Source organism: Chaetodon auriga, chromosome 5 (genome assembly GCF_051107435.1).
Source record: "Chaetodon auriga isolate fChaAug3 chromosome 5, fChaAug3.hap1, whole genome shotgun sequence".
Lineage (NCBI taxonomy): Eukaryota > Metazoa > Chordata > Actinopteri > Chaetodontiformes > Chaetodontidae > Chaetodon > Chaetodon auriga.
The window spans coordinates 18,790,348-18,817,020 of record NC_135078.1 but is presented as its reverse complement, the minus strand read 5'-3'; the positions used below and the strand labels follow the sequence as shown (position 1 = coordinate 18,817,020).

Here is a 26,673-nt window from a genome sequence, read left to right as displayed (position 1 = left end):
CACTGGGCTACAGAGCAGGACTCAAAAAGCTTGTCGTCCTGGTTTACAGGGCATATCTTTATCTTGATGAAGATCATGGAGGCTTTGTCAAACTTTGATGACCATGATTCTAAAATATAAATACAATACACAGATAAGCATGGTAGGTTTTTGTCTTTGTTTAACTACCTTAATGGGACTCGAGGTCAGAGGTCAGTTAGTTAGAAGTTTAAAAGTTTTAAGTAGTAGCTTTAAAAGTTTGTAGCATAGTTACTATGAGGAGTGCACTCATTGGTCAGTGTAATATGATCAGGAATATGCAATCAAGCAAATGCATTCACAAATCTGTATAAACGTAGTTAGAAAAGTGCTGCCGGACTTTGTGATGAATAAATATTTTCTGTTGTGTTTATACTTTATTTAACTAAATGATGACAAAATAGCTCCATTACTGTACTTGCTGGCTTGTACTCACTATTATTCATCAATTAAACTAACTTTCCAATTAGAAATCTGTTTACACGTTTGGCAGCTCACAGAAAATATTTAATAACTGACATTTCATATTTTTCAGTCACAGAAAAAATTCTAATATTGATCCTTTCGTAATTTTAAAGGAGAGCAATGAAAGAACATGTAAAAAGAAAATGTTGAATTTTGGATTGGATTTATAGATGAACCTGATTGTAACAGAATATGCCAGAAGGCAGTCCGTTGTTTTTAACTTGATTAGAAGTAATTGATGCCTCCCCTGCTTGGTCCAAGTTTGAGAACCACTTCCTTATGGTTTCCCGTTTAAGACAAAATACATCTAAATGTTGTATTGCCATCTTAACTCTTAGCATCCAATCTATTTTAGCCCAGAATCAATACAAATATTTGCCTTTGTGGACTCGGAATGCATCACGGTAGAGTTGCTGAGTTACGTATGTGTCGTCTGCGCTTTGTTTGGGTGAGGTGACCAAAAAAGTTTGCTAAAAGCCTCAAGTTAACAGTCCTCTGCAGACTTTCTAGTGTGTTATGTTTTGATGAAGGATAGAACGATAGTGGTGCCATCAACAGTGACTTGGTTCAGAGATACCAACTGCCAACAATTCCTAAATAATCAGGTCAATCAGGTCAGGTCAATGATCAGTTAATTTTATGCAGAAAAAAAGCCACCATGGTGGATACTTGATGGTCTGACCCCTCAGAATGAATCTCTGTCATCTGTTGCAAATAGTGAACTCTTGAGTGATGTAGACATTTCAACAGGCCAAACCTAATAAGTAAGTTTTGATCTGCGGCCATGGACACTGAATATTTCTGTCATTTGGAACGTAAGAAAATATCTACACAGAAATTGCAGGCTTCTTCTTACACCACAAGATAAACTAGGCTGAAGACGCACTTCATGTATGCACACATAGCATATCCCTGCATGACAACATTCCAAGTAGCAGATTGCCACATAGAAATGTTTGCACACACACTTCATCTGTTCACGGCTCATGTCGCAGATGACCTTCCTTTTTAGAGCCACACTGAGTCAGTGGCTGGTTGTTGTGAGGGACGCCACATTAGTCAGCTGGCATGGCACAGCTGGGAGGTGCAATGTCTCCCGCTCATTACACTGTGCTCTCCTGTATGCCATTACCAGTCCCATTTTATCCATGGTTACCGTGCATAAAGAGTTGCACAAATCTGTATACAACATCACTAAAGCTCATTCATTCATCGCCTGCACAGAGCTCCTGTTCAGGCTGACAGAGCCATTTTAGCCTTTGCTTGTTAAACAAAAACCAGCCAACAGATAACCTTCATCATTCTTTGTGTTAAAGTACTTGTTTGTTTGTTTGTTTGTTTTAAAAAAGCAAACTCTTTTCTTCACATTTCAGTAAGCTGAATCATTTTTGTTAAATATTTGTTTTTGTTGATGCAGAACCTTGGTTGCATCAACAAAGCCTTCACATTTTGTGGAAATTGTACAATGTAGGCACATGAACTATTTACGCTATGGTGGTCTCACTTTCACAGAGCTATTATAATGTGCTAATAAAGTTAACTTGGCAGCCATCTAAGTTGCTGAATAGTGCATTGGACTGGGAGAGGCAATATGTAGAAGTCATTGAACAATTGATGTATTGCACTTAAAGGACTGCAGACATTTATTATAATAAAAAGACCAAACTGACATTGAGGATAGGCTGGATTTATTCTCCTGGATAGACAATGCATGGAGCTATATGGGTGTGTGCTTTATTAAACATTTTTAGGCTGACCTGATGCTTTTCACTGCAGCCTTGCTTTTGTGTGGTTGACTGCGTCAACCTAGAACTTAATGAAAGTATCTTAACATTGCTTTATATAATAAGTTCCAACTTCAAAAATACAACCCAGTGTTTCCTGGAAATCAGTTGATTGCGTCTGCTTTTTTCCTCTTTCCTCCAGTGGCACAGGTTACATTATTCAGTGGCCAATCACAAACCATTCAGTGCTCCATGTAAAGCTCTAGGTTTGAGTGTGCTTTGTGTGCTGTCACAACCCGGCTCAAGGCTGGACAAAGGAGGGAGGACCACATGAGTTGAGAGAATATGAGAATGTTTTTTTTTTTTTATCTATTCCAAAAGGAAATTAATGTAAAGACAAACTAAATACTATAAAACTTAACATTGTGGAAGCCAAGGGAGACAGAGACTGGCTGAATGCCACCAGCTTATATAGTCTTGCAGCGAGACCAGCTGGCCTGAGATATGCTAAAGATGGATTTAGTGCATGTGGACCAAGACTATACCCACCACAGCACAATACAATTCAAGACAGCATAGATTATTATAAATGATTCAGTTTAAAAAGAACTACATTCATTTTAAGGTAGAGCAAGGCAAGTGTACACCTGGTAGCTGCAGTTTAAATTCAGGCTTTCCCAACATTAAACCCATAGGAGAACCAAATAAAAAGCAAACGGATAAATCATGCTGTAGTTTCTGTGGAAAATCTCCTTTTGCCAATTCCTTTGTGCTGAGTGGGAGTAATTCATTCTCATCTTTGCTGTCACTGACGACGAGAAGCCATGAATGGCTGAAACCACTGCCGTCTCCATGAGTAAACAAATCTTTTCTCAATAGAACAACAATGTCCTTTAAAGTCTGAATATGAGTGTCAAAGAGACGGCGATTCCCTCCCTTTCTCACTCGCCTTCTTTCTCCCGCTCAATCTCTTTCGTCTGATGTAAGGTACAGAGCAGGCTATTATCTGCCAGGAGCTCATTTTCTGGTTCCCACACTCTGCCACTGTGGCCGATCAGCATCTGATGGGATAGGCAGTGTCAGAGCCCTAATCCTAATGATCTGTCTGTCTGTGAGAGAGAGTGAGTGACGAGTGGAATTAGGAAAAGATAAACAAGCATAGTCTATAGTTCGGCCGGCTCTAAGAGAAGGGAGACAGAAAAAAAGGAAGAGCACATTAGACTGACTGAGAAAATAAGGCTGCAAAAAGGAAGTGATGGAGTAAGCAGTGGGATTGTCCTGGTAAGGCCGTTGAATCGGCCTGTCACTGTCACTCACCCTGCCCTCGTCTGCCCTACATAGCTTTGCAGTCTCTTGCATTGATGCTTGTTCTATTGGATTCCTTTATATTTCATGGCTGCTTTAAACACAGCTACGATGCCTAACCTCTTGAGACAGTCAAAAGTGCGTCGTGATGCATGCATTCATGGGGCTGATAGGCTTGCTCTGTTCATTTCAGTCAGTATTAGCCATCCCTCAGTGAGACAGAGAGACTGAGGAGAACATTTTATTTGAAGAAAAGGCCATAAATAGGCTAAAGCTGCCTAATCATATACACACATACACATTCATGTAAACAGAGATGGGCACACACAACATTATTAATGTTGGCTATGTTGAATAATAGTATTTAATAAGTGCCTTCAGTGTGTTAGTCATATATTTTAGACTATTGTGTTATTTTTCACTTTGCTCAGACCCCTAGCCATGGGATCCTCTTGTAAACACTCCCAGCTACAATTGAATGTGTATCACTGTGTCTTCTCCCTGTCGGTTGCCCATTCCAGTCCCTCTCTTTTTCTAAAACTCTCTTTCAGACAGTTGTCTCTTCCTCCCTTTGTCTCTATTTTTTGCCACTGATAGCTTTTTCTTCCTTGTTGTCTCTCTTACTTCTCTTCCTGCACAGCCTATTCTCTCTCTGGCTCAGTCTCCTACTCCCTCTCCTCTATTTTCATCACCCTGTCCATCCCAGCAGTTACTTTGTCAAGATCTCATTGATGGAGTGATGGAGAGAAGTAAGTTCGACCTCAGGTCAGGGATGGTTTACAGCGAGCCCTGCCGTGGATATTAAAAAAGGTTTAAAAGAGTACTTCTTCTGCTCAAGATTGGCCCCATGAAAGCTGTTGAGTTCATGCAGTAGCTTCCAAATAACTTTCTTGACATGTACAACAGTCTTGAAGTCTTGAAGGTGCAAATGCTGCATCTGGAATAGAGTTCACAATCCTCAATTTGCAATATAAGGACCAGTTAGAAATACTAAAGGTTTGTGACATAATGTTTTTCACTTCTGCTTGCTGAATCTCTTATCTTGTCTTTGCTGATAAAGTTGGTTGAAACTAGCTAGTGTATAGAATAAGAAATGTGTACAACCCACACACATAGAACAAAGGGTCAAGCATCCCTGTTACTACTGATATGTAGACCTAGAGGTTAAACAATAAATCACAACATAGACATACTTTCAAAGATTTGTATCTTGACCTGTAACTTTGTTTTTGTTTGCAACTTTCAATCAAGCAAAACAGAGAATATCAATGTCAATAATCTGTCAGTGAAAGTGTGGAAGTCGCTGTTGCTGGTCATAGTTCTGTGGTTAAAAATATCGCCATTCTGTCAGACATGAGGGATGGAAATTTAGGGAACGAGTTGTGTGTGTTTCTGTGTTTGTGCCCATTAATAGACCTATGGTAATTATCTTTGAGAGACAACAGCATGACTCTTGCAAAGCAGTATCATCTGGCACCTGTCAAAAAGACTGCTTGTTAAAAAACAAGCTAAACTCAGTTTTGACCAGAGTTATTAATTAATTTATTTTCTATTTCAGCTCAGGTTGTATTATAATCATCAATACACAGCAAGATGGTTGGAAGGCGGGGAACAGATGGTCTGGTTTGTTCGTCATAGCTCTCTTTGTTTTTATCTACGTGGATGTTATCTCAGTTTGCAATTCTCCTCCTGGCTGACGGCAAAATTGCCCATCTGCACCCCTTCTAAATATTATCTGTGTATAATGACAGAAAACATGTTTATCCTGGGTGATTGATTGCCTGTGAAAGAATCTTCATGATTTGTGATAACTGATCAAAATACTTGGCAAGTTGGTTATAACATAAAAATGAAACAGAGAAAAAGAAAAAGAGATGTGAGCGATAGACGGAGGTAAGAACTGCTTACAGTAGAATGACCAGTCAGTGCAGAAAAAGAAGTGAGAAAGCTGTATGTAAAAGGCTGATGGAGACAGAGAAAAGACCTATTGATTTCCCTTTTTTCCTATCTTGCTGCGGTGTGTCATGAAGGGTGCCGCACAAAAAAAGAACAAACTCTTTCTTTGTGTTCCAAGTTTGATTAATTTAGAGGAAACACAGCTTCATGGCAACATTCCTCTGCTCCTGTTGGAGCTTTGATTTTGTCCCTGGACTCAGGAGAAATGTATCCGGGATTTCTTTGTCTTGCTGGCTGTGCAGGTGTGTTAAGCTCCTCCCGGAGAATCTCATGGCATTCCCAGGTCAGATGGATTGTGTAATCCCTCTAGTATGTTCTGGGTCTTCTCCAGGTTCTCCTCCCAGTTGGATGTGCCCAGAATATCTCCACAGGGAAGTGTTCAGGAGGCATCCTAATCAGATGCTTGAAACCACCTCAAAAGGCTCCCTTCAAAATGAAAGAGCTGTGATCTTATCCAATTTTGTTGCAGATGTCTGGTGCTGTCCCTCAGGATGAGCCCAGACACCCCATGAAGGAAAATCCTTTTATCCGCAATTTTGATGGGTCACAATCCAAAACAATCTGAAGTGGGACACTGAATCAACTGAAAAATGAAAGAAATGTCTCGAATAAACCTTCAAAGTGGCTAATTTAGGGTATTTGGTTTCTAAAATGGTTTATCCAACCAATTCCATTTCCTCTTGTGCAAGAAATAATTGAGCATGGATCTATTATAGATTATAATACTCTGCTATGAAGGCTGCTGCAGATCTCAAATGTTTTCTGTGATGTTCAGCTTTGAGATAATTCACTGAAAATGAATTTGAGATCATTCCTGACATTTGCTTGAACTTTTCATTTAAAATGCGATTCGTGATTCGGTGAGACTCTGGTGTCATTTGAATTACATTGAATGTATTTGCAAAGTGATTGCGTAATTTCTGGTCAAATTTAATTAAAGTTAAAATATATTCTGTCTTAATATCACTGTAACATGTTTTATGCTAAAGCATGTATAAACAGTACTTAAAGAAGATCAAGTGTAACATTCTTTGAGCTATAGGAGCGATAGGTATGTTTGCTGCCTATTTTTGGCAATAATGAAAGGTTGATTTGGGAGAGGCTGTCAGGTTTGCTGTAACTGAAAAGCATTTCTGACATTACCAAGTCGGAGGGCAGCTGTTACAGTGGCTTTGCTGAAGCCATGCCTCCTGTGACTAATCCAATCTTTACAGGATAGGGAACTGCCTGGCTCACTGATTGCTTGGCTTGTCTGAGTTTTATTGACTGGCTGCTTTGCTGGCTGATTTGAAGACTCTAGGTGGCTGTATGAGAGGCATGCATTCACAGTCTGCTGTTTGGTTGTGCCTTGGCTTCTATGACTAATCTAATCTTTACTGGGTAGTGTTGGATGGTTGGCACATTGTTTTTACACTTGCTGGCTGCCTAGTTTGGCAGAAAAGCATATTCTATGAACAGTATTCAGCGGGTTAAAATTACAAAAGGCTGATTATGTGACCAACTGTGTCATTAGTATGCTGGCTGTTGGCCTTTGGTACGAACCAGTTTTTGTAATGCAACACAACTACAGAGGTTAATTTGTTGACTTGCTTGTAAGCTACGGTTTTATTACTCAATGGATTTAAAAGATGGGCAGACCTGTGGCTCATTACAGGTGCATTGTACACATCATTAAAATATCATTGCATTTACAAAAGGAAAGGTAGAGCAGTGCCATAGGAAGAGAAAAGATGAAAATGAAGATGAGAGAGAGGGATGACAAACGAGGAGAGAGCCACAGCAAACAGGAGAGATGAATCCTCCAAATTAGTAGAAAGTGTCAGAAGAAGAAGAGGCATCACCGTTGCCTTTTTGTGTGTCTCTAATGAACTACCACTGCCAGGCCCCTGCCAGCTCCATGCTTTACTCCCTCTGAGAGGTACAAAAAACCTTTGTTTTGTGACACTTCAAGAATTCAGCCCGACACAATCTCAGATAGTTGATGATCAGCTCTCCAAGATGAAGCCTAGCACGCAACTTAGAAGAAAGTATGGACTGTATGTTTGTGTATATAGTAGTGTGTTTTATGTGTTTGGCAGCATTGCCATAGTGAAGAATTGGATTTCAAATTGCAGCAGAAACAACACTCATCTGTCAACCTACAGTCCCATTTATCAGTGTGAGAGTGAGACCTGTGAGAAATAACAGGGGCGGGACCAAAAGAAAACAAGACGATTGTTTCATTACGTGAGGGAGATTTGGAGGGATTCCCCATTTCAGTGTCTGACTATAGTTTGAATGCATATATCCAACTTTAGATTGGTCCTAAATAGCCTGTTGTTTTATTAATGGCCTCTCCAGATTCCTCTGAATAGAACAAGAGAGAATCAAAAGAGGTGAGATCAAATCCGTGGTAAGCAAGAAAGCAGAAAAGTGGTTGAAATGGAAGTTGAGGTAAATCTGATTTAAATTGTCAGCATGGTGAGGCAGTTCTTTGCGGTGAGGCCTCCACAATGTCAGCTGTTATTGTTTCCACATCCTGACACAAAATCCGACATGAAAGAACTGTTATGCTGATTATGGACTGGCTGTATTTCTACAAGGTGAAGCAATCAAATATTATGCAAAACCAATACAATTTCCTCCTGAATCAACAACACTATCATTACTGATTGAGCATGCAGGAAAGGATATTCTTTAGACCAGGTAAAAATGCATTGCTTTTTCTCCCCTGTGTCTCAAAGACTGTCACCCAGTAAGTCCCACATTGGCTTGTGTTCTCATCTTCCATTTTTGTCCATCATGACTCACCACCACCATCATCCACCACCAGATGACCATTCCCAAGTGAAAAACAGTCCTTTGGTAAACAACATATATTTCACACTGAACAAATGCAATTCAGGTGGCAGAAATGGTTCATTTTCTCACCCGTGGTGAATGGTTCATCCATTTCAGATCCAATTTAGGGTTTTTATCCTTAGAACATGGCCAGTAATAGATTTCATCTTCTTCACAACTTTATGCTGCCAACATTAGATTCACTGTGACCTTTAGCATTTCAAAAGTACAGTCAACTTAGTTGGACACTTTTATGGGCGGTCCATCATCTGGATTTGTCTTTTTAGTGTTTGTGGGGATGAGAGAGGAGTAATGTACTCAGGGAAAGGCAGTCTGTCAGTCTGAGGAGTATCCATCTTAACAAAGACGATTGAATGGCCAGATGATGCTTTTGTGTGACAGCACTGTATAAATGATGGTTCAGTGTTTAAAATTGTTCACCGGTTGTCCGACAGAGTGCAAAAGGTTAGATTTTAAATGTTTTCTCTTGCTTGCCAAGGCAACCAGTGTGTGTCAATAAACTTACTTGAAGGCAATCAGCCTCTCTTGTCCTGTGTTGTTGACTTACGGGACTACTGCCTGTCTTCCTAATTCAGGTCTGATCTTTCAATGGATGAGCCACATCAGTGCTGGCCATGACTCTTTCTGGGGCCATATGAAATCTGTTTTAATTTCTGCCAGACTTTTTTTTTCTTTTTTTCCCCAAAATTCTGTTTTCCATTTAAATTTTTCTGAATTCTGTGTTTTATGATTTAAGCACAGCTTGTCATCAGAAGGAGTGTCTGATTATGAGGTGGATGAATAAAATATCAACAATTCAATGAGAAAATATTCAGAATTTAATGAATATCACCAGACACACAGATCCTCTGCAGGATAAGTTGCTATTCTTCTTGTTTACAATCCTTGACCAGAATCAGACATAGCTTTTTGTATCCACATTTTGGCAAGTTATGCAATACTCAGTTTACAGTTGATTTCATTTTTATGATCAAATTCTTTGATTCCATTAGTGTTTCATGCATCACGGTAATCATAAGGCTCTACATTTCTTCAAAATTCATTTGGTCTCCTGAATACATAAAGCAAAATGCAATTGCATGTTGTTTCAAGTTTTAAATTATTCTTTTAGAAGCTTTTAAAACAACAGTTCTCTTTCATTAGGATGCACAGTTAAAACCCATGTTGGAGCTGTCGAATGCAAAAAAAAAGTAGCTAAAATTTTAGCAGCCAGTGCAAATATCCATTTAGTTAAAAATGTAGAGGATACTTTGGCTTTTCAGAAGATCAATGAAATAAACGTGCTTTGAAAAAATACATTGTGGAAATGAAAGCCACTTGACCACAGGCTAACCTTGATGTTGGGCTTCCATCCGCCCCAGCTGATGCAGGATTTGGCTCTTAACTGAAATTTTTCTCACCATGTGACAGTTAAACCTCTGACAGTCCAGTAAATGCATGTCCATGCTTCATTTGATTATCTGAAACATTCTAAATGGCGTTTCTGGATTGCATATATGTAAATTTCAAATGAAAGTTTTACATCAAGGCACTGAAAGTATTCGCATATCAGCTTTTCCACTGAAGATAAGATTCCATACTAAAATCTCCACAAAATACCATACAGTATTCACACTTGGCAGTTCATACTGTATGTCGGTTGTGTGTCTCAAACATAACTGCTTCTATTCTTATCTCCACTGTCATACACAAACGCAAGTTTTGCTATATCAGAACTATATATATATATAATTCATCCTGCAGATTGTGATACACAGTTATTCCTTACATATCAGAATAATGAACAAGGAGAGAATGATTAGGGTTTCCAATGCAAATAGGTCCAATGCCTTGACCTCCTACAACATATACACTTCAAATCAAATGTTTAGCACACAGTCAGACACCTACCACCTACCCACACACACACACACACACACATACACACACACACACACACACACACAACCCTCTGTGGATGGGCATGAGTATGTACAAGGTACATGGTGCATTTATTAATTATTTTTCAGCTCAGGGTTGTGTAATGGAATGTTAGTTGTAGTTACTTAATACTACTCACAAAACAAAAATTATATAAATGGATAAATAAATAACAAGTAATAAAAATAAACCTTTTTATGGTGGAGTGCAGAGGAGTCTCACAGCCTGAGGCTCTGTAGTCTGGTGGTAAGGTAGCAGATACTTCTGTATCATTTGTCAGATGGCAGCTGGGTGAACAGGCTTTGATTGTGTTGGTGTTGTCTTTCAGTATCCTTTGAGCTCTGTGCAGGTACCTCACCGATATCACTGATGCTCAGTAGATTGGTTCCAGCTATGTTTTGGGCTACTTTCATCACCTGTGGCAGAGCCCTCTTGTCCTGGGCCATGCACGTCCCATTTGTGTCATTTCCAGTCAGGCCTCTTTCTGTTGCTCCTCTTTAAAAGATAACAAGAACTTCTTGACCAGGATAATGTGTGATGTCCAGTGTTGGGTAATGTTACTTTTAAACTGGGAACGTGTCACAAGATGAATGCCATTAAAAAGTACTTTTGCAGTACCAAAAAAGAAATCCCTTTGAGATTCCTTTTGCATATTGGTTAAATTGTCCAGAAACTAAAACGAGATGAGACGAAATAACGTTATAACATTTCATCTCATCTAGTCGTTTTGTAAACCACATTTAGTCTCGTTTTTATTCGTCAACAATATTGCATTATATATATTATAGTTATTGTCATATTACCAGTGTTTACATTGCATCTCGTCTCTCGTTTCTGTCACATGATCAAGGTTCATTGACGACAATATTTAGTCAGAATTTTCATTGACGAAAGCAACACTAGTTTATGCAGCATGTATTTTTTTGTAATTCCGCTGCAGAGAAAGAGATGAATTATTTGAAGCACATGAAAGTAAACCAAAACCGAGGATACCTGAGTGCTTGGCTTTCAGGTGCTTCTTCAGGTTTGAAGTAGAGCTCTTTGCAGCTGACAGACTCTTTATCACCCAGGCACAGTTTACATTTTGCTATGATGCTCTTGTCCCTGTCACCCACAAATTCAACATAATGTGAACACTTCCATGACATAAGGGCTGGCCTGCCTGCCATCTCGAGCTACAGCACACAGGCACAATCGTAGGACTGGATACCTTCCACTAGTAGGCAGCTACAACCAAGAAGCAGGGAAGAAACAGAAACAGTGTGAATATGTCAGGAATTTTCAAAGTGAGCATGGAAATATGTCAAAATGGTAACAGTAACAGTTTGCTTATTTGAAAAACTAAATAACTGATTACTTGAGTTGCAAAATTAAGGCATTATAAAGTAATTTGAGTACTGTAACTCATTACGTAACGCAACAAGTTACCTCTAACAGTGGTGATGTCCATGACAGGTTCTCTGTGATGCTTATTCCCAGAAACCTGATACTGTTCACCTGCTCCACCTCAGCTCCACTCGTGTAGACAGCTCGTCGGTTTGTTGGTGTAGTGCACTGGCTTGTTTTCTGCACACCACCCTGCAAGACTATTTGCAAGAGTATTTTTAATTGTATGTTTGTATGTAGTGAAGACTGCTGCCCTGCAGAGCAATATTTATATGATTAATTGGTGCTGTATCAATGTTGTTTATTCAGAGGTGGGAGAGCTGTGGTAAACACTGAGTTATGTGACGCATTTCTTTGCAAAATTTCTGCCAGCACTATAGCATCTGTCTGGACAACATGTCTGATACAAACAGGAGAGGTGTCGGATGAGAGACCCCTTATTCAGGCCTGCGTTTCAGTGTGCATGCGTGTATGAACAATCTATTGTGTAATAGCAGGCCCCTGCTAGCTAGTTGTCTCCATATTAATTAACCTTTATGGACTGTCTGCCAGCTCTTCACTTCATTCACTATCTTCTGACACACACGAATACACACACAGGCACATACACACTGCTGGTTCTTCACTCCTCCCCCTATCTGTGACATTTACCACTCTGATAGAGAGGTATACTCAAGTGGCTACTGCCCTGAATGCAAATGTGTGTGTGTGTGTGTGTGTGTGTGTGTGTGTGTGTGTGTGTGTGTGTGTTTGGGGGGTGTGGGGGTGTGTGTGTGTGTACAATTGCACTGTACTTGTTAGGGCAAAGTTAACTGCCACAATATGATGAAGTTATTTTTAAAGGCTGATTGATGAATGCAGGAGTGTGAATGTGCCTGTCTGTATGTCCCAGTGAATGAGTTGCATTAATCAGTTAATTGCTTCCTGCTGACCTTTATGTACAAACATACATTGATTAATATGAAGAAGAAGAATATGAACATCACCCACAGTTATGTACATGCATATGCATAGATTACACTGTCCATACCTGAGGCAGAACATTAAATGTTGAGGTTGCAAAGAATGAGATTGATTGAAACTTTATTAAACATAGGAGGACTAGAAGGGATGGCGTGTGTGTGAAAGACAAAGTTATATAGAGTGAGAAGGGACTGAAGGAAAGGTGGGAGGGCAGCAGCAAAAGATGAGTGAATGAGCTCAGGGAGAGTGCAAAGGAATGAGAGTCAGGTGGTGAGAATAAAAAGACAAGTGCAAGCAGACGAACATAAAAACTAAAACATTGAAATAGAGAATAAATAAGACAGCTCACCGGGGAAAAAAATGCCAATTTTAAATACGAGGTGGAACATCTATTTTAGACTAAGTAGCAACAATACCTGCATTTGTTTCTGCAAAGTCTAAAATAAAATCTCCTCAAATGTGTGCATTTTCTATAGAAAGGGTTATTTTTATCATCGGTGCGTGCCTGTCTCTGGCTTTGGCTCTACCAGGGCCTCTGGAAAGGATAAACACGTGTGACACATTTAGTTCTGACTAACTGTTATATTTTTACTAACATGCATCATAGATCCTCGTCCATATTTGCAATAATCAAGACGCTGTTGTACTGAGTCACAGCTGATGCAACAGGCTCCTGATTCCAGCAGTTGGCATAGCAGAGCTTGGCATCGTCCTCCTCTGTCCTCTGCATTCTTCTGTTCAGCTCACAATCTCAGAAAGCCAGCAGATTGTAGATGGAGGGCTCTCCTCCGTCTGTCTTTGTCTAAACAATTGTCAGCTGGCAGACACTCAACATCCAATGCCCACAGTTCTTGTCTCTTTCTTCCAGATGCAGCATATACTTGGCATCATCCCCCACACTGCTGTCCGCTCTCCTAGGGGATGGGAAGTAATACGCACTCCCCCCTTTTTCCGAACCTCCTTATAGCCTATTAATACACCCTTCCAGTACCCTGACTAAGCACATCATTGGTTTACAAGGCAAAACAGGTGTAACAACTGAATCCTGCCAACGGAAAGAGGCACAGCTGTGCATACTTGCCCTGATTACTGTGCTGCACATTTGAATCACATTTTGATTTGGAATGAATTCCAGTATAAATGCAAAAAGCAGTGCAGCGCAGGGGGAAGAGGATGCAGTTCTTGTTTCTACAGTGTCTTCTAAGTATTCACATCTGTTTAACAGCACCAGTGTCTCTTTGACGGAAAACTTCACCCTCATATTCCTCAAATGGTTAGTAGAAATTACCCTCTGCTATTAACTAAATCATCTAAATTGCCATGTTTCAAACGAGATCTTCAGACACCAACTTCAAAGGTTTTCAGAGAAAGGGTTCCACAAGGGTTGGGTGATTGGACAAAAACACTGGTGATTGGCTAAGTACATCTGCAGTGGGTTATTATGGGGCAATTTTTGTCACCTTATTTTGCTAATTTAATGATCTGCCTCCGAAGAACAAGTAAGGGTTGCGATGCAGTGACAGGTTCTATTCAGTGACTTAACCCAGTTGCACAAAGAGGGCAGCAGTGGTATCGTCAGGCAGACAACATTGTAGAGCCAGAATATTTTCACATGTAACTCACTCAATCAAGGATTTATTTTGGTCAAACCAGAGTTGATCACAGAACTGTGCAAAGACTAACCAAGATGGTTTTACAATGACTTATTTTGGCAGTTGGTATTGATATATAGTTACATTTTTCTGTTTAGTAAGAGAAAAAGTGTAGCCACGGGTTATGCATCTGCCTAACCTAAGGAAATAAAGTAATAACACAAGCCTCGGTAGGTTGAACCGAGACATCATAACTCTTTGCTGTTTCCAACGTTGCCAAGTGCATTACAGACCCATTTTTCTCACTTTCACAGTAAAAACCCCAGACATATACACTGCTTAACTGCTCACCAGTGCGAGGTTAAACCCACTCAGATTTCACTGACAGCCAACTCAATAAAATACCTTACAATGGGTATAGGAATATTTCCTTCCTTGACATTTTGTGAGTTTATTTTGTTTGTTTATTATACTAATAAATAACTGTAACTTGCTGCTTGCACACGTTGGGGGAGATCAATTGCAAATATATCGCAATGGCCGGTTGTTGAGCTGATGGTGGCCGGTTGGAAAATTTTAACACAGTTTTGAACATTTTTTGAACAACAAACAAAATTTTTGAGGGTTGAAGTTCCCGTCCACATTTTTGAGAGGGGTACCTTTGGTTTTGTCATGCATTCCAGCAAACACTTAGTTCCTGCTGCACTAGAGAGTGTGGTTGGTTGGGGCGCCTGTGCATTGGAGGGCAGTATTGGGAGTCAATGTGTGAACCTCTCTTGTGTTAAGTGCAGTATTTTATTGACAGGTGAAACGATGCAGCTTGCAATATGATTTGTCATGGAGATAGCACCTGCTTGTCTGGAGAACTGTGTAAAAATGTGAGTGGAAAAAAAATCATCTCGGATCACAGCATGGTTTGTATAAAGAAAACAAGTTTGTCTCATTTGAAAGAAACTTCTCTGCCATCTCTGTGGTTCTTTGAAACCCACTGCTTTCACATTAAAATCTTGTACGTTTTAAGACAGCACACCAACCATCTGTGTGCAGCAACAAGCTAATCTCTGGGAAACTTCTCAAAACAGAAGTACCCTCACAAGTTATAGGACGAGTAATGACCTCCAGAGACTGCTAAGAAACGCTGGATTACAACTGACCCCAACCCAACCTCTCTCACGGTCAGTGTTGACCCACTTTCTTCTTCTCTTTAGACCGAGACCATTGCAATGTTGGCACCATTTTTCACTTTCATCATCACTGCCTCATCTTCTGTTCTTTTCAACCACAGGGAAAACAAGAGAGGAGGAGGGGAAGTGGGTGGGTGTGAGAGAGGGAGAAACAGCAAGATAGATGGAGAAAGCCTGCCAAACAATCGTGCCCCGCCGTTAATTGGCCAACAATAACCCTGGTTCTACCAGCCAGTCATAATCTGACCCCTTTGGCGAGCCTGCATTTGATTGGCTAGATGTGCTCACACAGTGCCCTGAGTGCTTCACGGTTTGGTGATCCCCTTTAATTTCTTTCTATCTGTCCTGCATCATTTTTCTATGAGCTCTTTTTCTCTCTCTCTTTTAAGCAATTTAATGTTCTCTCTGCTCCACGTCCCTGCCTTCTTCTCTTTCTTTCTGTGAATTAGGCAGCCAATAAGGCATGACATGAGGCCAGAGGGAATTGTGGGTATTAGAGTTTATTGGGGTTCACAGTCTGAGAGAGAGCAAATTATGTAGCCAGACATATTGCACAGGGAATATTTGTGTTTGATTGGCAGCTCCTTGACTATAGTTGTGTGTGTGTGTGTGTGTGTGTGTGTGTGTGTGTGTGAAGAGTGAGAGAATAAGACAGAGAGAAGACCTAGGTATTGTCTTCATTATCAAATAATGTTTGCTCTTAAATGACAAAACTTGGCCGTGGAGCAAACGTCATGTCTTGCGTAAAATCTACCACTTACCACAGATTAGTTTGCTGGCACATGAGTATATAATTGCTACAATTAATAACAATGAAAGTAATTCATACTACAGTGAAGCAAGAAAAATGGCTGTTTGGGATATTAACCTTTTAAAATTAGACATGATTGCAGCTTAGTTCAGTAAAATATTTGAACGGGTCCTGAGGACTAAATTATATTAATGTAATAGCACACAACACAAATGTTAATACATTAAGGCAAGAGATACAGAGGAGAGAGGTGGGTTTTTTCCCCTGTCAAACTAATTGGACGCTACATATAAGAAGTCAGACCAATTGAAAGAGAGAGAGCGACGGACAATGAATACTAAGTTTCCTCCCTCGTGTCCTCTGTGACTTTCTATTTTGCTTCCCATGTTTGCTCGCCCATCAGCAGTGGTCTACGCACACACACTCACAGAGTAGGAAATGTCTAAGCCCATTTACATCCTGTTCACAATTATTCCTGACAATGCTCACCCTTCCTCTCCCCTTTTTCAATCTCCTCCTGTCTACTCCCTTTCACTTAACGTAGCTCCTCTCATCTTCTGCTCAGTTCTTTCATCATTGTGTTTGACAGACGTTTCAACCCTCACACCCCCTAATTGCTTCAGCTTGACACCTGACTCCAACTTATATTCACTCGCTGCCTTCTTTACATAAATTTTCAGTTCACCTGTAAGGTTCTGGAATGATTGAGGTCCTCCTCTGTTTATCCGAAGCTGGTCTCAATGTTGGTGACTGTGTTTTAAGTCAAGAAATGTAAATACACTGAAGATGGCAGAAATATAAACCACAATGCAGTAATGCAGAAAAGGGTGGAAAATACAAAAAGTGAATGTATTTGTGCCAGGGTCAGCAAGTGAGATGGAGGAAGGAAAACAGGTGAGAAAATCCTACATTAAATATGTTCACACTTTCTGAACCTTAATTGTGGCAGCTCCTTTCTCAGCAAAGTTGCGTGCACTGGAAACAATTCGCTTTTATCTGCTTTCAGCATCAGATTCCATATTTACATTCTTTATGCAAAAGGAAAAAAAATGATGTAACCATCTTTAGCCTCCTTGCTATTCTCATTATCTTCTCTATATGTTCAGGTTTGCAGAAATGTGTCATTCCTCTCAAATTCCAAACAGTTTCCCTCTGGAAAAATAGGATTATGCAGCAGCAAGACTGGACTTGTACAGTGGCTAGCCGCTCTTTCTCACCAGGGAGCAGTAATACAGAACAACAGGAGGAATAAAAAACAATCAGACTTTATTTCAGTTCCTGGGTCCTGGGCTGGCTTGATTTGCTGAAGTAATTGCTCTCTAAGGTCCTGGAAAGAGGGATAAATCTTTTTCTCTTTCACCCACACACACACACACACACACACACACACACACACACACACCATCATACCCAGCACACAAAATACACCAAGTCAAACAAATGTGTTGTGATGCACATGTATGCACATGTGTGTGTTTGAGTGCGCGCGCGCGCACGCACACTCACGCGCACACACACACGAAGAATAATATTCTCAGCTCAATCAGCTAAAAGGGAAAGCATTTATATATTACATCAGAGGGGTAATCCAGGTTTTTTTCAACTGTACTTACCTGCAATTGCAACCAGTAGCAGCAGTCATTTCCCTTCTGTTTCCTTGGTTCTTCATACTTTATAAATTCCAAATAGTTTTTTTTGTAAGCAGAGAGCAAGAAATGGTGGTTAATGCATGACAATCATTTGGGCAGGATAGCAAGAAAGGAGATGAGCTGAAGCAGGAAGGAAAGGCACAAACTCTGATGCATGATAAAATACAGAGGTATGTTAAGATCACTGAGAAAAATGTTTAGAATACAGCATTTAGAATTTAGAGAGCTCGTTAGGTGTGGAGGCTGGGTAGACTTCGACAGATAAACAAGCTGTCAAGTATGCAGACAGGATGGCAGACAAATATGACTGGGCTTGTGTTATTGTGAATGTGTTGCCATGCACACACAACAAGGAGCCAAAGCTGAGGCATGGACTGAAGAAATAATACTACTTTAGGTCAAATATTCGGATATTTTGAGTATCGCTGAACCAAATCAGGTTGGATCCTCTGTGGGTGAATGTGTGATTATAGATCAATAAATGCAGATGTTATTGGACATGCTCTAGTTTACCTGACAGTTAGTGCTACCTGGATTTGACTTCATTGCCAAAGATGGCTTATCTCAATTGTATTTTTGAAGGAGGAAAGCAAAGAGAGATAACCAGGCAATGTGGTACTTTGCCCCTGTGCTGTCTTAACTGTGTTTTGTACAGCACACAGGAAGGCTCTAACAGGAAATCACACACAAGAAGAGACTCAAAAATAATAATATATATATAAATTTTACTAGCTTGCATCCCAAAGCCACTGTTTTTTGCACACTTGTTGCAAAAAAAAACCAAACAAAAAAAAAAAAAGCCACAACATGTCCTTATTTGTGACTGAGTCAACAAGAAACAGAAGAGGAGTAATCTAATTATGGTAATCACGAAAATATCCGTTTATTCATTTACTGTATATAATACCGGATATGTGCTATTATTGAGAGAAATAGACAGACTGTTGTGGGGTAGCTGCAAGTAACAGCTGGTGACATGGCCATAATTGTTCATTTAAAACTGATTAAGAGAAATCAATACAGAACCCGCAGCTCTAAACAATCAATGTAAGGCCAGAGAGGAGAATGGGGCAGATTGTTTATGTGTGGATGAGGGATCGAGTGTCAGCGTGCATGCCTGTCTCTGTGTGTGTGTGTGTGTGTGTGTGTGTGTGTGTGTGTGTGTGTGTTTTACATTGATCGCTTTGCTGATGTGCATGCATTTTAAACTGTTGTTGTGTCCCTCAAGGCAAGAGACGTGTGTGTTTTAGACTGTGTTTCAGTACAGTGTGTTATTCTACTGTAGCTTACCTTCCCTCTGTGTTTCACCGCCTTGCTCACCTTGATTCCTATTTTCGGTCTCTTTCTTCTCTTTGATGTCCTTTTCTTTTTACCGTAATCAAAATACAAAATACACTTTTCTTTTTCAGCTGTTACAATGTTTAGTCCGTCTCAATTTCTGAGTTTCACTTCCATTTCCAGCCTTGTACGAGTTGTTTTAGTTATTACACACACACACACACGCACACACACACACACACGCACGTGCACTTGTGCTGCTGCTTTTCCTCACATCCCACGAAACTTGCCTTAACAGTCAACCATTAACATCCCACACCTCTCCCTAAGCCTGGAGAGGTATTGCCAGCTCCCTATAGTACACGTTCACATGCACATGCACACACTCACACACGCTTATACACGGGAGAAACAGTTTTTCTTTTTTATTTATGTCCCTTGCCAGCATTACAAGAGGTATTGACTGTGGAGTCTATCTGCTCCAGCTCACAGTTAATTGCATGAAGCTCATGTTCAAAGCTGTTATTCGCTTCTGCCCTCCTTGGGATTACTTATACACACACACACACACACACACACACACACACACACACACACACACACACGCGCGCGCACACGGACACACACAGGCACAGTTGAAGAAATTAGAATTTCTACAGTTTAAATAAAAGAAGTGTGTACATGCAGGGTATGTAGTCAATATTAAACACCTGCTGCTTGAGCATTCATTACTTTTAAGTGTGTCGGTGTGTTCCTGTAGACTTTCTTTCAATGTTTCCTATTGTACAGTGACCATTAATCATTCAGGCCATGTCACCCTCTTAGTCATACACACACACGAAAAGAAAAAACACATGCACCCACAGAAGCATGCCCCAAACCTGATTTATTTAGTGGGTTATTGCATTATACAGATAGGAATTAGCTTTTATAATAGTGTGGAAAGCGCTGGCACACCTTGACCATTGTCTCCATTGTTTTGCAGAGACCCATAATCACAGTCTGATTACCATTTATTCACCTTTGTTTGTGTGTCTGTATGTGGCTACTTTAGTGTCTATGTGAGCGTGCGCGTGTGTGTGTTCATGTATATTTAAATGAGTTGGAGGGCTTCTAGGTGAGCCTCAGAGACGGAAAGGTTGCAGGTGCTCTTGTGTGCACCTGATTGTTCTTTCTTCCACGTAATGGGATCGAATAAATGGCTATTCATATACTGCATGTGTGCGTGTGTGTCCGTCTGTGCTGTTATTATGTAGATTAATAGATGAGAATTAGGCAGATGCTGTCGTCACACGGACGGATGCACTAAAAAAAGAAAGGATGAAGGCCGACTTGGACAAATGGCCAGTCAAAGAAACTGACAGACAGGAAGGTCAGACATGCTGACTGACTGAGAGGCAGGCTCATGTTGCTCATATACAGTCCTGTCTCTCCTACTTGTTACAGCTGACTTAAAAAAGAACAGTGGATTAGGTTTGTGGTGCAAATACGTGTGTCAGAATTGAATGAGCAAGTGTTTTTGTCAGTTTTTCTATGACAAGCCTTGGGGTGCTACAGGTACATTTCAAAATCAATAAATAATTACTACATCTATTTTAAGACATCGGCATCAAAATTTAACATTTTGTTTGGCTGGAAATCTCCTTGATTTGCTTTAGGGCACAGTGGGAGATTGCTCTGTGGTCGAAAAACAGAGGAGAAACTGCCACCATTTGGTTCGATCACAGGTGGTGAATTGAATGAAGTGCTTATAGAAAATTCACTGCAACCAGGTTTATTGTCTTTTGGAAACTGGGGGGAAAGGACCGTAGTGGCAAGAATAACTTTGTGGCAGCTAGAAATTTGTAATCTTGAAACAACAACAACATACAGAAGTTATTGTATGTGTGAGGAGCGAGATACAGGACTGATTAAACCGTTAAAGCCAAAACAGCCCATTTTAACTGAATTCCACTTTGATCGCTGTCTTCATTAAATTGGCAGCTGATATCGGCATGATTTCGTAAAACTGAATATCCGCAGCATTTTTCTCTCCTTATTTTTGAATAGGATTCAAATTGCAGTCAGACTTCAGAGAGTCTTGTTTTTGATCGATTTCATGATTTTCTCCCCTGAGCTGTAAGCCTGGAGGGGATCGTGCAATTTGCTGCGTGTCCATGTACAGTATATATCTTTCTGCAGCTAATCTCCCATCTACTGCACCCATCAGCCACACATCCTTTGCGTACACTTATGACTGTTTGCTTAAAGAAAGACTTGTCGTGGTTCCAGTGAATCCAAATTTTTGCTAAAAACATTGTAACTGCCATTGACTGACTCCTCATTCCTCTTAACTGGCCATTGGCAGCCACAAATGATCAACTACTCACATGCTTTCAGATGGTGATGGATGGATCAGCTCTGACATCTGAACACACATGCACACAAAATCATTCACCCACCACCCACCAAAACAATTTCTTTTTTCCTATTTAGAGCCCTGCACCTGCATTCACTCCACCTCTGCTGGTCCCTGTAGGCTATATAGCCTTTTGTCTTCTTTCCAAGTGATGTATTGTGTGTGTATTATTGAGATATGACTGTTTTCTTAAATGATTAGGTGAGGCTGCTTTCAGTAGTTTTAGATATTTCCAGTAATATCAATAATGTCACTGTAATGTAAATGACAGAAGAATCTCTCCAAAGGAAGCATAATTAAACTTTTAGCCTCTGAAATATTCAGCTCTGATGGAGATCAGAGTTTATCCAGAGGATGGCTGCTTTATTAAACAATTTCACTGTGTGAATGGGATTGGATTGTGTGTGTGACCTTTTGCATATGTAGAAGAACACAGAACGTCAGTTAACGTTAGATCCTGACAGACACTGTCGGCATTCAAAGATTTTAATCATCAGTGAAGTTAGCTGCTGTGCACCCACCCACAAGCCATCCGCTGTTGATCAGAATGGTACACTTTTATGACCCGGTCTGCCCAATCCAGACCCCAGACACACTCGGCGGAGATTTGCACTCTACTAAGTGCACTCATCTAGTTATATTATGGACTCTCATGTGAAGAGTCTACTCAGTGTATAAAGACAAAACAAAAGAGCCCACTGGAGAAGTTCAAATGTGTACATGCAGCTTTAAATGCAAACTGACGTGATGTGATCACATCGGCATGACACTGACATTCTTATATCTTAACATCAATATTGCATGAGAAAAAATGTTAATTACCACATTCTGTAAACAACCCAAACGTTGACTTATGTTGTAGTTAAAAGTGTGGAGCCCCCACTGGCATTCCTGTAATTCATGCCATGTTTTTGAATGCTTGACTCAGCACAAATATGACATTTAATCACAGATGTCTTCTGGGGCTTGGTGTGGATAAATGGGTGTATGTGACTGTGAGCGTGGCCACGAATGCATGAGTGTGTATACTATATGCATATGTGTACGCATGCAGCGGCCACTGTGTTCACACCCATAAAAGTAAATGTCAGTGTGTAATTAAAATAGCTGAATAGAAGGAAATTAGGCGGAGTGGGGGTCCAAGCTATGCCCCCATATTACAGTGAGGATTGAAGCTGTGATCAGACTTGGCAGCATGATGAGATGTTTCTTAAATGTCAGCTACAAAGCAGGTGTTCATTCATTTGGTAGACTTTGCAGAAGGGAGGAGAACAAAGGAAAAGATAAAGAGAGGGGATGTAGAGAGAGAGCAAGAAGTTTTTCATTGTTACAAAATGTATGAGATAGTAACAGGAACAGTCTGTTCCTGAGCAAAGCTGTACAGGTGTTGAATAGTACAGAACAGAGACCGAAGCAGGCAAAACAATTACTCATCAGTGCCAACCACAGCCTAAGACACTGCTGATACCGCTGATGGCAATAGAGTGTCGGCATTATGACACTCACCTGTCTGAGAGACAGAATACAAATACAAATCGTGTCTCACCAAGTCTATAGAAAATGCAAAAAAATACATACCCTAATTTTATATGTTACAAATAACTGTCAAGTCAATGGTTGTTGTAGTAAGCTGATTGTTATTGGAACTGTACATGAGCTACAAGATTAGAAATATTTACTTTCATATGAAACAGAGTCGTGAAATCCAGTGCAGTCAGCCAACCCTGGTGGAATGGATTATTATGTGAATGTACAGCATTAATATTTGGCATCCAGGCTTCAGCCATGTTCCATGCACCATGCTCAGCACAGAATGGAGTTGGGAGTGGCAATAAAACCCTCCCCGATTTGTGTGTGGGGGGACGAGGCTCTTAAGATGATGAATTATTCTGCTAATTATCTGTCTAAAGAGCATACCAGTTGTGCCTATGTGTACCATAACAGTTGATTGAAAATGGCAGCATTAGCATTGAAGACTAAACATAAGCAGCATTTGAGCATTTGAAGAAACGTCCGTACTGCACCAACAATGCATCCACTATGTGCCCCATTTGTCTCCTATCAAAGGTCTAACACGTACCGAGTAATTTTTTTTTAACTCCGTGATTTCCTATCCTCTGCTATCACTGTATCACAACACGTTAATCACTGCTTATCAGTCAGCGGGCGTCATGATTCTACGTATAAAGCATCTTTAAATAGGAGGAAATGGCAAGAAAGGCAGGCGGAGAGAAAGCAAAACTATGTGTAGAGGTTGGGTGTATTAGAGAAATCAGCAGAGAGATAGGCAGCCAGTGAGTGAAAAGACGACGGAAGAGAAAACTAGATAAGGAATAAGCATGTGCAGACGACAGTGAAAATGGAGCAAGAGGACGACAGAGAAGTAATCTGAGTGTGAGAAAGTGATACACATAAGAAGATAAAGACAAGGTGCAGGCAAAAGAGTAATTTAAGCCTTTGTGAAGAGGCACATGTAAATGGTTTACCTGAGAATTTACGCATTAAACCTTGTGTGTCCTTTGAAAGGCCAACATATTTTGTTCCCTAAAGCTATCTTCCATCGCCCCCCGCCCTGCTCCCTGCAGGTATCAGCCCTCCACTGAGCACTGAAACGTACTGACATGAAATGGAGCCACATTTATTCTTAAAGAAACGAGGGGAGAGAGATGAAAGGGAGGAGAAAAAAGAACAAAGATGGAGAATGCAGCTGCTCTTAGAGTTGTGTTTCTCTAGAAGACTGCATAGGGCTAAAGTGGGTGAGCTCATTGCCAGTGTGTCTCTCTGTTTTGTCTGTTGCCTCATCCCTCCGGTGGCCATTTTCACAAAACATAGTTGTAGATTGCACAGCAAGATATAGTGAACATCACACATTATACACTCTCCCAATAGGAAGTCACAGTCTCTCAACCAATGTTCTTTAGCGCTCATTTGCCATAAGAGAGGCACTTAAGTGGTTTCCACAGTGGTTAGAGGTAATTGCTGGATTGGCTGCCAATGACAGCACTGAGGGTTCAAGTTCAGCTCACAAGCAATGTTGTGTGTCTCTCCTCCTCATTAAGTTTGTCTTTTCTGTGCCCTTTTACCAAAGAAAATAATACAAGACATAGAAATGGTTTATCCAACCAATCGTTGTAAAATTGGGATAATTCCATATGTATACATTCATTTATTCACATACATATATTCAGACGAAAACATGGTGTAACAGGATAGAATAAAGTAGAACAGATAATAGTTTTGCACACTCTACAGTTTCTTCACAGACAATATTCTGTATATCCTGTCTTCTGATTGTCCTTATCTTTACCTTCGAATAGGGCAATCTGCTGATATGAGTCATATTGCACGGTCTAACAAGGCAGGCAGAATGCATTATGCTGGCACTGCAAGAAAATCAATTACTTTCTACAAATAGAAAAAGTGAACACTTTTATCAAAAAGGCCTAAATGCTTTCACAATGAGATTAAGAGTCTCTACATCAGATACATTTAAATATCAAACATGTGTGCATGTGTTTCCTGGTTGATAATTGTGCCATTCAGTAACCATGTTTCCCTCAGATTACCTTTTTGCATCTGAGGCATCTTTACCCACTAAGTACAGACTCCATTTTGAAGATGTGTGCGCACCCCCCCCCCCCCCCCCCCATCTGTTGCGTAGCATTTATTAGATACATTTTCTGAAGAGAATACGATATTGTCTATTATTTCCCCTCTTTCTTGCATAGTTCTTAAGAGTTAGCATTTAATTAGTGAGGATCCTCCAAGTTAAATAAGCATAGCTACTAAAGAAGTCCCATCTTGTAATAAGATACATTATATGGATGCTGCACAATTGCTTCCCTTGCCCCAATGCCAGGAGATGGGCTGAGAAAAATCATGTTATACTCTCTTTACTGCAGTCAGTAATAAAATATGAAATTGTGTTGTAATTACTTGGTTGGAAGGCACTAGAAATTCCTCTTAGGATAGAAATGTGAATAGTACAGCAGGTATGAAAAAGTACACCAAGGACTCCATCTGCACGGGGCATTTGCCATTTTTGTTACACTGTACATCTACAGTAGAGCACTGTAACAGTGCAGGTTTTATACAGGCCTATTCTAAATATATGGTATGCCTATGGCAGGAATCCTATTATCCTGCCAAAGTATGCTGCTGTGAGCTTCGTGCATGCCAGTAGTCAAGTTCCACTTCTGTATGACTTGATATTTGTCTCTGTGTGGAAGGTTCTGAATAAGAGGGTTATTTTAAACCTTTTCATATTCCTGACAAAAGACATCACATTCCTTGCTGTGGTGACATATTCAGTGTAGCACAAGTAGGTGGACGAATGATAGCACATTTTTCCTCATTGTTCACTGAGTTGTGTTGATGTTCCTCAAGGCTAGTGTTCTGCATCACACAACACTGGAGTGCTTATACTGTGTAATGCAACTGCACACACAAACATGCTCACAAACATTCCAGCGCCACTGTTAGCAAGAGATAATACAAATCATAGCTCTCTAACACCAAGCTGAGGGCCAATTGTTTCCCATGGCTAACAAAGACATAACTCCCGCACATTGTCAACACTTACCATCATTTTATAATAGCATTCAGTCAATGTTGAAGCTATAATTTATCAGCCGCTGCTTGGATTTATCAAGCGTCCAGCCTGCAGAATGTTAATGAATTCAAAAAATGTGTACATCTAACGTTACTCACCAGTGGAAGAGGCCCTTTCAGTCCTGAGAGTGATCGTCTATTAGCTTTCCAACAATGAGCCAAAAGTCCATAATTCGTAGTTCACCTACTCTACAGAATCAAATTATTCTCCAGCTCCATCCCCTATAATCCATGGACCCACCATCACACAACGTTCAATTCCCAAGGTTGACCATTCCCTGGAGCTGACAGCAGCCTACTGGTCGGACTACAAGATAACACCGAAACTGTCAAAGCATCACAAAGTTTGTCTATTAGTTAGATTGGAGGCATTATTTTTGTTGACAAATTGTTGTATTGAGTCTCCAAGTGATCTTTTTTTTTGTTTGCTTCTGGGGATACCAAAGAGGAGTTTTTTTTGTTGAGATAGGTACTCATTCAGTGGTAGCTGAAATGTGAGTTTTGTATTAAGCACTGACTGCCTACTTGGTGGAAGTCTTAGCGCATTTTGCAGTTAAGTGTCTAATTATCATTGTGCATTTTCCATTATTTTTGGGAGTATGTTCACATTGATACAGGCTCATGGGAATAAC

At 40.3% G+C, this 26,673-nt stretch overlaps 1 protein-coding gene across 4 annotated transcripts in view; it reads left to right on the top strand.

The window, feature by feature from the left end:
* grid2 (glutamate receptor, ionotropic, delta 2) overlaps positions 1-26,673 on the top strand; it is a 468,077-nt gene that overhangs the window by 161,364 nt on the left and 280,040 nt on the right. The gene's annotated exons all lie outside the window — the stretch shown is intronic.